Source organism: Macrotis lagotis, chromosome 6, assembly GCF_037893015.1.
Source record: "Macrotis lagotis isolate mMagLag1 chromosome 6, bilby.v1.9.chrom.fasta, whole genome shotgun sequence".
Classification (NCBI taxonomy): domain Eukaryota; kingdom Metazoa; phylum Chordata; class Mammalia; order Peramelemorphia; family Peramelidae; genus Macrotis; species Macrotis lagotis.
In genome coordinates this window covers 9,111,868-9,127,884 of record NC_133663.1, presented here as the reverse complement: position 1 = coordinate 9,127,884, position 16,017 = coordinate 9,111,868, and the positions used below count along the sequence as shown (strand labels likewise).

Here is a 16,017-nt window from a genome sequence, read left to right as displayed (position 1 = left end):
AGCTACCTGAGCCCATGAGCCTCATGCTCCATTTGCAGCCACTCAAATTCTCTAATATGGCTAGAGAAGGCTGAATGGCCCGTCTGTAGTTCAAGGGAAGATGGTGTGGAGAGCCTGGGAGCTCTGCCATTAGTGACTTTGTGCACAGGATGAGCTCACAGGCCCATATGGAAGTAGAAGAACAATTTGGTTGAGCTCTTAGCTTGCACACTCACCAGCTGCACGACTGTGGGCAAGTCATTTCCTCTCTCTCCGGTCATTAGCCCCCTCATTTGTATAATGAGGATAATCGATACTTATAATCCTTACCTACCAGGGCTCTTGTGGGGAACTAAATGCATTATAGAATGTATTCTCATCTGTCACAAATCATTTCCCTGGTGCTGCTTTGTTTAACTGCCCCCTTTCCATAGTTCAATAATAGCCCACTTTTATTTAACACTTTGCAATATGCAAAGCGCTTTGCATACATTACCGCAGAAGATGCTATTATTATTATTATTGCAACAGATGAAAAAAACAGAGACTTAGTGAGCTTAAGTGCCTTCCCCTATAGTAAGAGACAAAGGTGGGTTTTGAACCCAATCTTCCTGTGGCCAAGTTCTGGCAGAACAGGTGGGGGACAGAAATCATTTGCAGAAGGCTCATAATCCATGATCCTTTACCTTTAGGTAAATGAAGGGTCCATAGTGAATTTCTCTTTTTAGCTTCCCAGAGCCCACTTTCAGAAGCTCTTGCATCTCATTGTTTCTACTTCTAAATGTGGGTCCCTCTTTAGATATGCTTTATTATTGAACATGAATCCCACCATTTCAGAGCCTTAGAATATGACTACATCCACTCAGTGATCCCTGAGGCTCAATGGAGGGCCAGATGGCAATATCTGGGCCTCTGGAGAGTGTTTAAGCAAATCATTAGACCTGGTGAATCAGAGGGTAGATTGATAAGGCCCAGTGATCCTCCATCTCACTGGAAGAACTGAGGTTGGGGACTCTGACTCTTCCAAGTGAAATGAGCACCCACTGGACATGAGGCCTTGGGGATATGGACACGTGAACTGAAAAGTCTTAGAACACAGAATATTAGAGCTGAGAGTTGGACAGGGACTAGAAGATAGCATTTTAGAAGGAAGAAAGATCCAGGGATGTGCTAGTGAAAGTTTAACTCTCAGCTCTCCAGTTTGAGCCATCTCAGAAGAGTATATTAGAGTTGTTCTCATCAATCAATCAACAGTTCAACCCCCTCAGTCTACAGACAAGTAAACTGAGGTGCCAAGAGCATGATTCAGATTATCTGCTGGGTCATTTGGAGCCTGGTTTCTCATGTGACCATGGCCTTCTGTACTACACAGATGTGTAAGAAGGAATTGGATCCAGAATTCCAAGCCTGCTGTCCCAGCTGGGAACTCACACTTCCTCTCTTGGAAATGAAGCAAGGATTCTTTGTTTTGTTTTTCCTGCATCTTCTGAGTTTGCTGCTTCCCAGTTCTTGTTATTAGAACAGACATAATTAATAACTTCTGGCACTGGTGACTGCCAAATTGGATGATCTGCTCTTTGCTTTCTTGAACTATCTTCTGAGCAATCTAGAGACCAAATTTATACCCCGGCTCAATTACAATGCATGTCTTTGCAGTCCCCAAAGAAAACTGAGACCCTTCAACTCTGCCGACTTCAAGAATGATAGCCCCTTGTCACCGCCATGATGGTTTGGCACACCCTCATTCAGAAGCACTACACTCTGACGTGAAAGCAATAAGGGGTTTGATAAGCTCATAAAAAACACCAAGACAGCAAGAACAACACCTCCAGCAGAGGAAAATCTGTTATCTTTGGGGCTGGGGTTTTTTTCTGCTAGAGTATCATCCCTCCGGAAATGCTTTCTAAGTCTAACTTGCATCCTCACCCTACTGTCACTTGGCTCATTGGGCCTTAGTAAGATGAAGACCAAGTCCTTAGACAAGAGGCTTCATATCTGAAGAGAATCAGCGAATTATATTGGAATAACATAAAAGAAAATGAATGTAGTATCAGAAGACCTTTACCCCGAACAACTATGTGACCTTGGGTAAGTTAATTAACCTCTCTGAGTCTTATTTATGATCAGTTAAATGGGGGATGGGAAAAGGGAAATACCAAATTGGTTCCAAATATAGGCAACAACCCTAAAATCAGAGGTCTGAAAAAAAAATCATTTATTGAAAAATAGCACTGGTTTTAGGCCACATCCTCAGATTAGAAAACAGAAAAGATATGGAGTAGAAAATGTGGCATCTATAGTGGGACTACCTGTTTTCCCAGAGCTCTGGCGGTGGCGGGGGGGAGTGTTCTGCCAATTGCCAAGTCTTATGTCATACTGGATTATTATCAAGTCTCTTTCCCATTTTCTTCCCTAGGTTAACCAACCCAAGTTCTTGGTGCCTTTCCCCACAGGTTCCTTCTCTTCAATGGCATCCTTTCCAAGGCTTGCCCTTGAATGGTTGCTAAGTTCCTCACATATCACTTGAATCTGGGGCTCCAAATTGGACAGTCACTCTCTCACTCATTAACTCCCTTATTCATTCCATAAACATTTCATGTGGATATAGATTTGACTGTGTATTCTATAAGTTTGGGGGTAAATGGATAGAACTCTGGACCTGGAGTCAGGAAGACTTAAGTCACTCTATTTGCCTCAGTTTCCTTGACTACACAATAATAATAGCACCTACCTCATAGAGTGTTGGAAGGATCAAATGAGCTAATACTTATATTTTTTTAAAAAAACTTAAAACATAGTTATCACTATAAAAATGCTTATGCCTTTTCCCCATTCTCATCTTGGGGCAAGCCAAGGAAAAAGAAAAGATAAAGGAAAAAGGATAAAGGAAAAAGAAGTGGCAAAAGGGTAAGAACTTGTAACCCAGTTTTTTCTTAATTGATAAATTTATGCAATTAATAAAGCATAATTTTCCAACAAGACTATGTCTATAGAATATTAAATAATAAAGGAATAATAACAGGATTAGAACAATTTTAATTCATGAATTTTCTATTCATTCCCGACATTTTGGATAGAAGAGAAAATAAAAAATAGCAATGATGATATTCATTTGATAATTGTTTAGCACAGTGCCTGAATTGTTATTGTGGCTGTTGTTGAGTCATTTTTCAGTTATTTTCAATTCTTTGTGACCCACTTTGAGGTTTTCTTAGCAGAGATACTGGAGTGGTTTGCCATTTCCTTCTCCAACAATTTTACAGATGAGGAAACTGAGGCAAATGAGGTTTAGCAGCTTACCCAGAGTCACACATCTAGTTTCTGAGACCAGCTTTGAACCTGGGTCCTCCTGACTCCAGGACTGGCACTGTATCCATTGTATTACCTAGGTACCCCCGGGAATATATTAGAGAACATATAAATGCTTATCTCCTTCCTATTCTCTCCTAATGATGGTGATGATAATGAATTGGGAAAAATAATGAGATGAAATTATAGTTGTAAATATTATATTTATATAATAGCAATAGCAATCATTATCATATTTCCAGCAAAAAGTATATGGAGAGTGGCCAGGAGACATCCCTGATCATCTTGAAGAGCTTACAAGATGCACATCTTTTTCTTAGACTTTGATGATTGTATTCACCATTGATGACTGATGTCACCATTTCACCTTGATGATTGATTCACCATTCACCATTGCTGTCCATAGGAGCACTTCTTGAGAACCTTAGGGTCCATGTTCTTGAATGTGCCAATGATACCACATTGTTGATGAGAACAGCCAGCCCAATAATTCTCCTTAGGGGCAAACAATCAAACTTTGTCTTGAACTGAGATTTTTCTAGAGGATAGGGGTAAAAACAAACAAAGAAATACAATTCTTTGAATTTGCTACCACAATTGGATCTGGTTTCTGTTAGGATGCTGAGCCATGGTTCTCACATTCTTCAGAGCCATTGGAGTGTTATGGGCTTTTCTTCATATAATAAAAGATTTTTCTATTAGATTTCTATCAGTTGTCACTTGGCCTGATATAAGGGTGAGACAAACCCTAAATATTGTTATATCTCCTACCAGAAAATCTTGGCCTCATCTTTAGTGTTCAGTGGAAGTCTTTGATGACTAGGAAACTCTTTTTGTCATTAGGGACAGTTTCATTCATTGCCTTTGTATCTCCAGGACCTAGCACATTGTATAACACACAGTAAATGGCTTAGAAATAGTTCTTGATTGACATGGTACCATTCAAATGGTGCCCCCAAAAGTCTCAGATTTGTTAATATGCTTTTACCTGAGCCTGTGATTTTAGGTGAGTCATGCCTCAGCCCTGGCTTGTGGTTGGCTTTCTCCTGTGGTCACAGTGACTCAGGACTCTAATAAGCTACCATTGAATGGTAAAAGGAAATTGTCACTCAGTAAGCAAAGCTTCACTGAAGAAAAGACTAAGACTTAGGGTTGGACAAATTTAGGGGATGATCCAAAATAAATGGATTCTCCATTGGATTTCTCTGAAACTCAAACTCATAAAGTACTCATCCAATTTGTAAACCTGAAGGGAAAGAACTCTTGATTGGATATCAGAGGATATGGGTTTCAATTCCAGCCTTATTAGGGAAGGAGACCTCAGCCAAGTCATTTCACTGGTCTTGACTTTGATTTTTCCATTTGTCAAATGGTGGGGGTGGGGAACAAAATGATTTTGAAACTTGCCGTGAATCTGATGATCCTGTTACAGCTTTAGGAAAAAGAGAAGGGAAAAAGGATTGGGGCCAATGGAAGGATGCTCAGCCTTCTTGAGGCTATGTTCCTATGAAGTTTTTTCCATAGTCCTACATCTCAAAAAGTCAGTTCTGAAAAGATGGTGCTCCTCAAATGGATTCAACTGACTAGTCTGCTTGAAATGGGGAAACATTATTCAATTTACTTGTCCCTCCTTGAAGTAATCAGGGATAATACCACTATTAATCATGATAATAAATAATGAAAAGAATAAGCATTTATTGAGTACCTACTGTATACCAGCCACTGTGCTAGACATTTTACAAAGGTTATCTCAAAGGGGCAACTAGGTGACCCAGGAATAGAGCACCGGCCCTGGAGTCAGGAGGTCCTGAGTTCAAAATCCAGCCTCAGGTGTTTGACATGGGGCAAATCACGTAACCCCATTGCCTTGCCAAAAAAAATAAAAAATAAAAATTATCTCAGTTGATCTCCCTAACCTCCCTGGAAGATTGGCACTATTATTTATCTCCATTTTACAGTTGAAGAAGCAAAATCAAATAGAGGTTAAGTGACTTGCCCAAGGTCAAATACCTAGTAATAATAATTAATGATCATAGCAGCTATTATTTATATAGTACTTGTCATGTGCCAGGCTCTATGCCAGATGGTTTACAATGATTTAATTTAATCTTCATAACAAACTTGGGAGGGAGAGGCTATTAATAACTCCATTTTACAGCTAAGGAAATTGAGGCAAATAGAAAATTTTTTTCAGTGACTTGCTCAGGGTCACACAATTAGTGTCTAAGGCTGTATTTGAACTCAGGTCTTTTTGACGCCAGATCTAGGGCTCTTATCTATCCCAGCTTCCTCATGCCATCTAACTACCAATAAAGATAATGACTAATAATAACAATTGCTTTAACATTTACAGGGCACTTTGCACATGTTATCTCATTTGATCTTTACAACAACATGGTGAGGAAGGAATTATTTTATTGTCCCTGTTTTACAGATGAAGAAATTGAGATAGAGAGGTTCATTTCAAAGACCATTCTATCCCCATCTTGTATCAGTCTTAGCAATGTGGTTCAGTGGATAGAAAGCTGGCTCACTGACCATGAATCTGGTGCATTCTATGTATTTAATCTCCAGGGATAGAAGTAAACTTCAGGGAAAATAGTGACCTGCTTTGGGGAAAGGAGCTTCCTCATCTGGGCGTTCCCCAGATCAGCGAAATCACAGGTTTTCGTTTCTATCGCTTCCTACCTATAAAGAGCACATCCAACCCAAATTAATAACTATGAGCAGGATTGTGAGCAGGATGCCAGAAAGAGCTGGTGACCCAGAGGGGAAGGGAGCTGCTGAGAAGAGACTTTTTGTTAGTTTTTTGGGTTTTTTTTTTTACTTATCTGATCACAGTTTTTAGCACTGGAAAGGACCTTCTTTGAGATCATTCAATCCAACCCCTTCATTTTATGGATGAAAGGGCTGAGGTTGTAGGTGCTTAGGAGACTTCTCCGAGGTGGCACATATTGTAAATAGCAGAGGCAGGATTTGAACTTAGATCCTTTGACCAAAGATCAAAGCTTCTGCCCTGTAGTGAGTGGCTGATTGTCATTTTAAATCTTTCCCTGAGTTCAAGGATGGCACCCTTGTAGGAAGTGACTTCCAAAGAGTCTATGCTTCAGCTCCAGAGTAGCTGGAGGAACCTTTCTGTTGAGTCCCATCTCCTTATTTTACATAAAAGGAAACTGAGGCCTAGTCTATGACTTATTATTTTAGGGTTTTTTTTGCAAGGCAAATGGGGTTAAGTGGCTTGCCCAAGGCCACACAGCTAGGTCATTAGTAAGTGTCTGAGGTCGGATTTGAACTCAGGTCCTCCTGACTCCAAGGCCAGTGCTTTATCCACTACACCACCTAGCCACCCCTTAGTCTGTGACTTATCAAACAGCAGAAGTAAACCCATCTTCAGAGTTCAGTTCCATGGACTTTTACTCCTCATATGGAGAAGGGACATGCCTTTATCATCTGGGGTTTTGGAAATGCCTAATGACTAGGGTTCCATGCTACCTACTCCAGAGAAACCACCTCTGACTCAGCTAACCCAGGTTAGAATTCTGAACTTTAAGCAGTAAGGGTCCCATCTGTTCCCATTTCCTCAAAGCTGTAGTTCATTCATTGCTAACATCTCACAACTGACTTCCTTCAGGATTCAAGATGACCAAGTCTTCAACTCATTGCATCAAGGTCAACCTTGGTTTACTGGCCATGTAACCTCTCTAAGCCACAGTTTTGTCATCCATAAAATGGGCATTACAATAGCACGTATAAGATTGTTGTGAGGTTAAAATGAGTCAACATTGATACAGTGCTTTGAAAATCTCTACCAGTGTCTGCACAATGGGGGAGGACAGGAGGGGAAGGGGTCTCCTTGATTCTATTGCTTGTGAAAACACAAAGGAGAAGCCCACCTGCCCCGTTCTCGAAGAAAAAAGTCCATGGAATCATTGAACAAAAGTTCAAGCCTGTTCATAGTCCCATCCTTGGAGGCTGATCTCTCCCAGGCTTGGTGTCCCTCTGGCCCACTTGGCTCATTCCATTATAACCTGCTGAAGGCAGCACCCTACAGCAAAGCAGGTTTTGAACTGGCTCAACCACAACACAAACTCCCAACACACATTCTTGAAAATTTCCAGGTCCTTGTGTGTGTAGCTATGGTGTGTGTCTATGTGTGTGATATGTGTGAAGGTGTGGTGTGTGTATGGGTGTAGAATGTGATGTTTGTCCTTGTGGTGATAGATAGTGCATCTGGTATGTGTTGATGTGGTGTGTATGTAGTTTGTGTGTGTGTGTGTGTGTGTGTGATGTGTGGTGAGTCTCCTACAGCCAAGGAGCCTATCTTTGGCCAGCTTCTATCCCTTTCTTGAGTTACGTCCAGATAGATGAGAATCAGATCAGAGGGGAGGGTGTGGAGGAGACAGTTCTTCAATCATTGCCCAAAGGAAGAAGGAAGCCCAAGAATAAACCTCTCCACTGACCCTAGAAGGAATTCTCTGTGACCAGAATCTGGAGAGAGCTTCCCTTCCATGTCCTGAGGGATGGAACTCCATCTCAGGAAGTTGGACTTGTATTTGGATCACCTGGGTTGGATTCTTGTCTTGGGATGTCCTATCGTAGGTGAGACACTCCTTGGACCTCAGTTCCCTTTTCTGTAAAATGAAATTCAGGATCACATGATATTGATGGTCCCTTCTAGCTTGAAGCCTGTGATTCCATGCCCCCCTCTCCATTGACTCCCTTCAGGTTCATCTTCAGAAAGCATGTCACCCATCTGTGGAAATTCATTGTCCCAAAATGTTTCTTCTCTTCTCTGAACAACGCCTGGACCAGGCCAGTGGGCATCTCCTGCCTTTCAAAGGGTGATCTTAAAACAGGCTTCTAAAGTTTGTCAGGGAACAGGGGAGGTGGGGGAAGGGAAGGCCCACTTCCCCCAGAGCCCCCTCTCTCCTCTTTCTTCCTCCACCCCCGACCTGCACCATCTCAGGGTACAAGAGATACAGAAGGAGGAAGAGGGAGGAGAGTTCAAGAAGGAACCTAATACTAAAGAAAAGAGAAAGTATTTCAGAGCTTCCGAAGAAACACACTGCCAAGAGAACATTCTGAATTCGAAAAGAATGTGACTTGAGTTTTTAAGTTTCCTCTGTCTCCTTTCCTTCCTCACCCCCATTAAAATGAATTGAAAAACAAAAATAACAAGGGATTTCACAGGGAGACGCTGCCTCTCAATAGCTTCATAAACCATTTGCTGCTTTAAATGTATCTTGAGAACAAGGATTATTTCTTCTTTTATTTTTTTTGACATGGGTCTCCCCCCCCACTTAACAATATTTTATTTTTTCCAATTACATTAAGATAAAGATAGTTTTACATTAAGGTAAAAATAGTTTTCAGCATTCGTTTCTGTAGGACTTTAATTTCCAAACTTGTCTCACTCCCTTCCTCTCTTTCCTGCTCCCTCCCCAAGGCTCCAAGAAATCTGATATAGGTTTTATACAGATAATTGTATTACATGTATTTCCACATTAGTCATGTTTTGAAAGAAGAAAAAGAACAAAAGGGAAAGACCCTGAGAAAGAAAAAACAACAACAAAAAAGTGAATAGTATCCTTCAATGTGCATTCTGATTCCACACTTCTTTCTCTGGATGGGGATGGCATTTTTCATGAGTCTTTTGGAATTATCTTTGATCACTTTGTTGCTAAGAAGGGATGTCTACCATAATTGATCATCACACAGTGTTCTTCTGGCTTCTGCTTCCTTCACTCAGGATCAGTTCATGGAAGTCTTTCTAGGTTTTTTTCTGAAATCTGTCTACTCATCATTTCTTAAAGAACAATAATATTTCATTGCATTTATAGACCAGAATTTGTTCAGCCATTCCCCAATGGATGGGCATCCCTCAATTTCCAATTGTTTCCCATCACAAAAATAATTACTATAAATATTATTGTACATGTAGGGCTTCCCCCCCCCTTTTATGATCTCTTTGGGATGCAGACTTAGGAGTGGTATTGATGAATCAGTATGCACAGTTTTATAACCCTTTGGGCACAATTCCAAAATGCTCTCCTGAATGGTTGATTCCATTTACAACTCCACCAACAATGTTCCCACATCTTCTCCAACATTTATCTTGTTTTGATATATAGAAACTGATAGTTGTGAGGTAAGACCCTAGAGTTGGTTTAGTTTGCATTTTCTAATCTCTTGTTATTTAAAGAGTATTATATGACAATAAATAGCTTTAATTTCTTTTTCTCAAAACTGCTTGGTCATATCCTTTGACAATTTATGAATTGGGGAATAACCTGTATTTTATAAAATTGACTCAGTTTTTCTAATCTGTTTGAAAAATGTGCCTATCAGAAACATTGGCTGTACATATTGGGGTTTTTTTTAGGTTTTTCACAAGGTAAATGGGGTTAAATAGCTTGCCCAAGGCCACACAGCTAGGTAGTTATTAAGTGTCTGAGGTCAAATTTGAACTCAGGTACTCGGGGCTCCAGGGCCATTGCTCCACCTAGCTACCCCCACTGTACATATTGTTTCCCAGCTTTTTGCTTTTCCTCTAATATTGGTTGCGTTGGTTTTGCTTCTGTAAAATTTTTTAATTTAATGTATTTAAAATGATCCAGTTTACATTTTATAACATTCTTTACATCTTATTTGGTCATAACTTCTTCCCTTCTCCATAGATCTGACAATGAACTACTCCTTATTCTCCTAATTTACTTATGTTATAGCCCTTGTGCCCATTTTGACCTTGTCTTATGATAGGTATGAGATAGACGTTGGTCTACGGATGCCTAGTTTCTGCCGCAGTATTATCCAGTTTCCCCAGTAGTTTTTGTCAAATGGTGAGCTCTTATTCTAGAAACTGGGTTTATCTTTGAGTTTGCCAAACAGATTTTGTAGTAGATTAAGACTACCCCAAACAGTAGTAGACATTTATTGTCATGTCTTGTGAACCTAACTTATGCCATTGAGTCACCACTCTGTTTCTTAACCAGATTGCCACTTTATAATATAGATGAAGATCTGCTCAGGTCATCCTTTATATTTTTTCTTTTGAATTCTCTTGATAATCTTGACCTTTTATTTTTCCAGATGAATCTTGTTCTTATTTTTCTAGTTCTAGAAATAATTTTTGGTAGATTGTTGGTATGGCACTGAATAAGTAAATTAATTTAGCTAGAATTGTCATTTTGGTTATATTAGCTCAGCCAACCAATGTGCAATTGTCATTTGCCCAATTCTTTAGATCTGATTTTGTCTGTGTGAAAAATGTTTTGTAATTGTGTTCATATGGTTTCTGGGTTTGTCCTGGCAGGTAGATTTCCAAGTATTTCATATTGTCTACAGTAATTTTAAGTGGAATTTCTCTATCTCTTCCTGCTGGACTTTGTTGGAAATATATAGAAATGCTAATGATTCATGTGGGTTTATTTTATATCATACAACTTTACTAAAGTTGTTAATTGTTTCATGTGATTTTTTAGTTGTTTCTCTAGAATTTTCTTAGTATACCGTCAATATCATCTGCAGAGTGACTGTTTTGTTTATTCATTGCCTACGTTAATTCTTTCCATTTCTTTTCTTCTCGTATTGCTAAAGCTACCCTTTCTAGGATGATATTGAATAACAGTTGTGATAGTGGGCATCCTTGTTTCACTGATGATCTTATTGTAGCTCATCCCCATTACTAATAATGCTTGTTGGGAGTTTTAGATAGATACTATTTACCATTTTAAAGAAAATTTCATTTATTCCTGTGTTCTCTCATGCTTTTAATAGGAATGAGTGTTGTATTGAATCAAAATCGTTTTCTCCATCTATTGACATAATCATAATATTTCAATTAGTTTTGGTACTGATAGTATGCTGATAGTTTTTCTCATAATGAATTCCTGCATCCTGATATAAATCCCACCTTATCATAGTGTATTATCCTGTTGATAACTTCCTGTAATTTATTTGCTAATATTTTATTTAAAAATTTTGCATCAATATTCATTAGGGAAATTGATCTATAATTTCCTTTCTTGATTTTGGCTCTTTCTGGTTTAGGTTTCAACACCATATTTATATCATAAAAGAAATTTGGTAAGACTCCTTCTTTGCCTATTTTTGCAAATAGTTTATATAGTATTGGAATTAATTATTCTTAAATCTTGATAGAATTCATTTGTAAATACATATAGACTGGGGTGATTTTTTTTTCCCTTAGAGGGTTAATTAATGGAGTGTTCAATTTCTTTCTCTAAAGTGCAGTATTAAAGTATTTTATTTTCTCTTCTGTTAATCATTAATTTATATTGTGGTAAATGATCATCCATTTTATTTAGACTATCAGATGTATTGATGTGCAGTTGGAAAAATAGTTCCTAATTATGTTTTAATTTCCTCCTCATTGTTGGTAAATTCATCTTTTTCATTTTTGGTTTTCTTTTTTCATAAAACCAGCTCTTAATTTTGGTTATGTGTTCAATACTTTTATTACTTTCAATGTTATTAATCTCTGCCTTATTTTCAGAATTTCTAGTTTGGTGTTTTGTTGGGAATTTTTAATTTGTGTTTTTTCTAGCTCATCCAATTCATTGATCTCCTCTTTATTTTATTCATGTGATCATTGAGAGATATAAAAGATCCCCTAAGAACTATCCCATAAATTTTAGTATCTCATCTCATTATTGTCATTCTTTTTGAAGAAATTATTCATTGTTTCTATGATTGATTGTTTGATCTACTCATTCTTTAGAATTAGATTATTTAGTTTTAGTTTATCATTCCATGGCCCTTTATTACAAGTAATTTTTATTGCATCATGATATAAAAAGGATGTATTTAATATTTCTGCCTTTATTCATTTGATTGTGATGTTTGTTTTATTTTTATTTCTATGCCCTGATTCATGGTTATTTTGGGGGTAGGTACCATGTATCACTGAGAAAAAAGTTATATTCTTTTCCATCCCTGTTCAATTTTCTACAAAGGTCCATCCTATCTAACTTTTCTAAAAATGTCTTTACCTCCTTAACTGCTTTCTTGTTTATTTTGTGGTTACATTCATCTAGTTCTGAGAAGGGGAGGTTGAGGTCTCCCACTAAAATAGTTTTGCTGTCTATGTCTTCTTATAACTCACTTAATTTCTCCTGTAAGAATGTGTCTGCTATACCACTTGTTACATTTATGTTTAGTATTGATATTACTTCTTTGTCTATGGTACCTTTTAGCAAGATGTAGGTTCCTTCCTTAAATCTTTAATTAGATCTATTTTTGCTTTTGCTTTGTCTGAGACCAAAATTTCTACTCCTGCTTTTTGTTCTTTTACTTCAGCTGAAGTAAAAAAAAGGCTCTGGCCTTTTATCTTTACCTTGTGTGAATCTCTCTTCTTCAAATGTGTTTCTTGAAAACAATGCATTGTAGGATTTTGATTTTTAATTCACTGTGCTATCCACTTCTGTTTTATGTGAGAGTTCATCCCATTTACATTCACAATTATGACAACTAATTGTGTATTTCCCTCTATCTAATTTTTTCCCTTCTCTCCCTCCTTTTACCCTGTCCTTTCTCCCTAGTGTTTTGTTTCTAACAACCACCTCCTTCAATCCTTTTTATCCTTCCCTCTTGTCTTTACCCCTTTCCTCTTCTACTTTCCTATAAGGTAACATACATTTCTATATCCAATGGAGTGTGTGTGTGTGTGTGTGTGTGTGTGTGTGTGTGTATGTTGTTCCTTCTTTGAGTCAAATCTCAAGAGAGTAAAGTTCAAATTATGCGCACCCCTCCCTTTTTGCCCTCTACTATAATAGGTCTTTCATGTATCTTCATGTAATGTAATTGACCCTATTGCCTCTCCCCCTTTCTCATCTCACATAAAATACAACCCTTTTCTGCACCCCTTATTTTTTTAAAAAAAATCATCACATCAAAATCAACTTACACCCACACTCTCTATCTATATTTAGTCCTTCTAAATGCCTTAATAGAGAAATAGTTATCAAGATTTACTACTATGATCTTCCTGTATAGGGATGCAAACAGTTTAACATCATTGAATAACACATTTGATTTTGTTTTTCTTTCTTGTTTACCTTTTTATGATTCTCTTGAGTTTTTTCTTTGAAGATCAAATTTTCTGTTCAGCTCTGATCTTTTCAAGAGAAAAGTTTAAAAGTAACCTATTTCATTGACTATCCATCCCTTCTACCAAAAAATTATGTTCACTTTTGCTAAGCAGTTGATTCTTGGTTGTAATCATGGAATATCAAATTCTAAACCCTTAGATCATTTAATGCTAAATCCTGTGTAATCCTGACTGTGGCTCTGATATTTAATTTGTTTCTTTTTTGCTGCTTGAAGTATTTCTTCTTTGACCTGATAATTCTAGAATTTGACTCTACTATTCCTTGAAGTTTTTACTTTGGGATTTCTTTCAAGATATGATGGGTGGATTCTTTCAATGACTATTTTACCCTCTGGTTCTAGGATATCAGAACAGTTTTCCTTGATAATTTCTTAATAGACACCACTCAGTTTCTTTTGATTATCATGACTCTTGAGTAGTTGAATAATTCTTAAATTATCTCTTTGGTATCTAGTTTTCAGGTTAGTTGTGTCTCCAATGAATATTTTACTTTTTTAAATTTTTTTTTCTGTCTTTTGACAGAGGGGCTGGCAATTTGGTTCTACAGTAGGGTTAGAGGTCCCAAAGCTGACCTGCTGGGCCTCTAGCCTACTGAACCAGGATAGAGGGGCTTCAGTTGCAGATCTGTGTTGCCATTTGGAGCCTTCTACTGACCTGCCAGATACCTGCTCTGGCTGCACTTACTCAAGTAAGATTTTTCCTGAAGTTCTAAATTATCCTAAACTAGAAAGTTGCTTCACTCCATCTTTTGGGAGGTTCTGTACTCCAGAATCTGTTGAGAGACTTGACTTAAACGTTGTTTCTTAGGAAAATTGGGGAGAGCTCAGGCAAGTTCCTAGCTTCTCTCCATCATTTTGGCTCCACCTCCTGGTTCTGCCCGCCCCCCCCCCCCCCCCCCCCAAGAGTAAGGATTTTTATTTTTGTAGCTCTACTTCTATGGAGTGACCAAGTAAAGTCACTCCACTGATAAATTGGATTGGATTGGATCACAGGAGGTAAAAGTACCCAACAAGAGGAGATGGAACAAAAATGGTTGAAATTGGAAGGTCCAAAAACCTACTCAAATCAAAGCTATTTAACCTCATCATGGGATTTTCTGGCAGTTTTAGCTGGGGGGCTCACTCCTTGACCCCCAGCATCAGTCTTTTCTGACATTCTTTCCTAGCCCCAGGAAACCACTCTGCCATGGTCAAGTTCTTAGCACATAGGCTGTGCTCATTGATGAGATCTCCAAGAAGACTTCTACCCCAAACCCAGCTTTAATGAGAGGAAAACCAGGAGGAAAGGGGTTAACATCTAGGGTATGATTTTAAACAGCTACTTCCAGCCATATTGGACCAGAGCACAGACTTTTGCTTTCCCAGACAATGAGAATTCATATTCAAAATGGTAATCCAGGGGCATCGGCTGGACTTTTAGGATAATCTTAGAGCTTTAGAGTCAATTAGAATGGCAACAAGCTCTTAATCCCATCCCCTCCTTATAGAGATGCAAACCCTGTGGCTTAGACAAGGGAAATCACTATATACTGTTGAAAGTCACCCACATGTCCATCAAGTGGGGAATGACTGAACATTGTGGTCTATGAATGTATTGGAATTCTTGAACTATAGGAAATAATAAGCAGATGGATTTCAGAACAAACTGGAAAGAATGACATGAACTGATTCTGAGTGAACTGAGCAGAACCAGAGAAACATTGCACCCACTAACAACAGGATTATGAGATGATCAACTATGATAGACTTAACTCTTCTCTGCAATATAATGATCCAGGACAATTCTAAAAGACTTGAGATAGAAAATGCCAACCACATCCAGAGAAAGAAGTATGGACTCTATGGATCAAAGAACATTATTTTCATTTTTTCCCTTTCTTTGCTTTATTGTATTTTCTCATAGTTTTTCCTCTTTTGTTCTGATTCTTCTTTCATAACATGACTAATGTGGAAATAAGTTCAACATGTTTGGACAAATATAGACTCTATTATAATGCTTGCTGTTTTGGGAAGCCGAGAGGGAAGAAAGGGAGGGAGAATAATTTGGAGCTCAAAGCCTTACAAAAATGAACGTTGAAAACTATCTTTACATGTAATTAGGAAAAAATACTATTAAGTTTAAAAAAGAAATTAATTTTCCTCTGTGACCAAAGATGCAAAACAAAATAAAAATCAAAGTCACCCATCAGGAGATAATGGCAGAAAAAGACCGACAGCCCAGTTCTGCTGAATCACAGACTACTCCCCTCCCTGCCAATATTAACTTTAAGTTGTCATGTAAAGAGACAACTCTTTCTGCATTATCTTTTTGAAGTTTTATTTGAGCTGAATAATAAAAAAGAAACAAAACCACAAAGCAATTAGCATTTTCTTTTCCCAACTGCAGAAATCATGACTCCAAATCATTTTCTTTTCTTCTCCTTTTTTTAGAAAAAAAATACTTAAATAAAAAGAATTTTTCTTTGTCCTTGCCTTCTACTAGTTCCCCTACCATTGAACATTTTAACTATCCAGCCCCCAAAAAAATCCCTTACTACATTTTTACATAGTCCAATAATACCAATTTCCACATGAGATATGATTTAAAAGGTGCTTTCTTAT

General features: G+C 38.0%; 1 long non-coding RNA gene across 1 annotated transcript in view; it reads right to left on the bottom strand.

The window, feature by feature from the left end:
* Positions 1-3,510: 3,510 nt before the first annotated feature.
* Positions 3,511-16,017, bottom strand: part of LOC141490594 (uncharacterized) — a 49,565-nt gene continuing 37,058 nt past the window's right edge. Inside the window, exon 3 of the long non-coding RNA XR_012469282.1 lies at positions 3,511-3,826. This is a non-coding gene — a long non-coding RNA (uncharacterized LOC141490594). The remainder of the gene's footprint in view (positions 3,827-16,017) is intronic.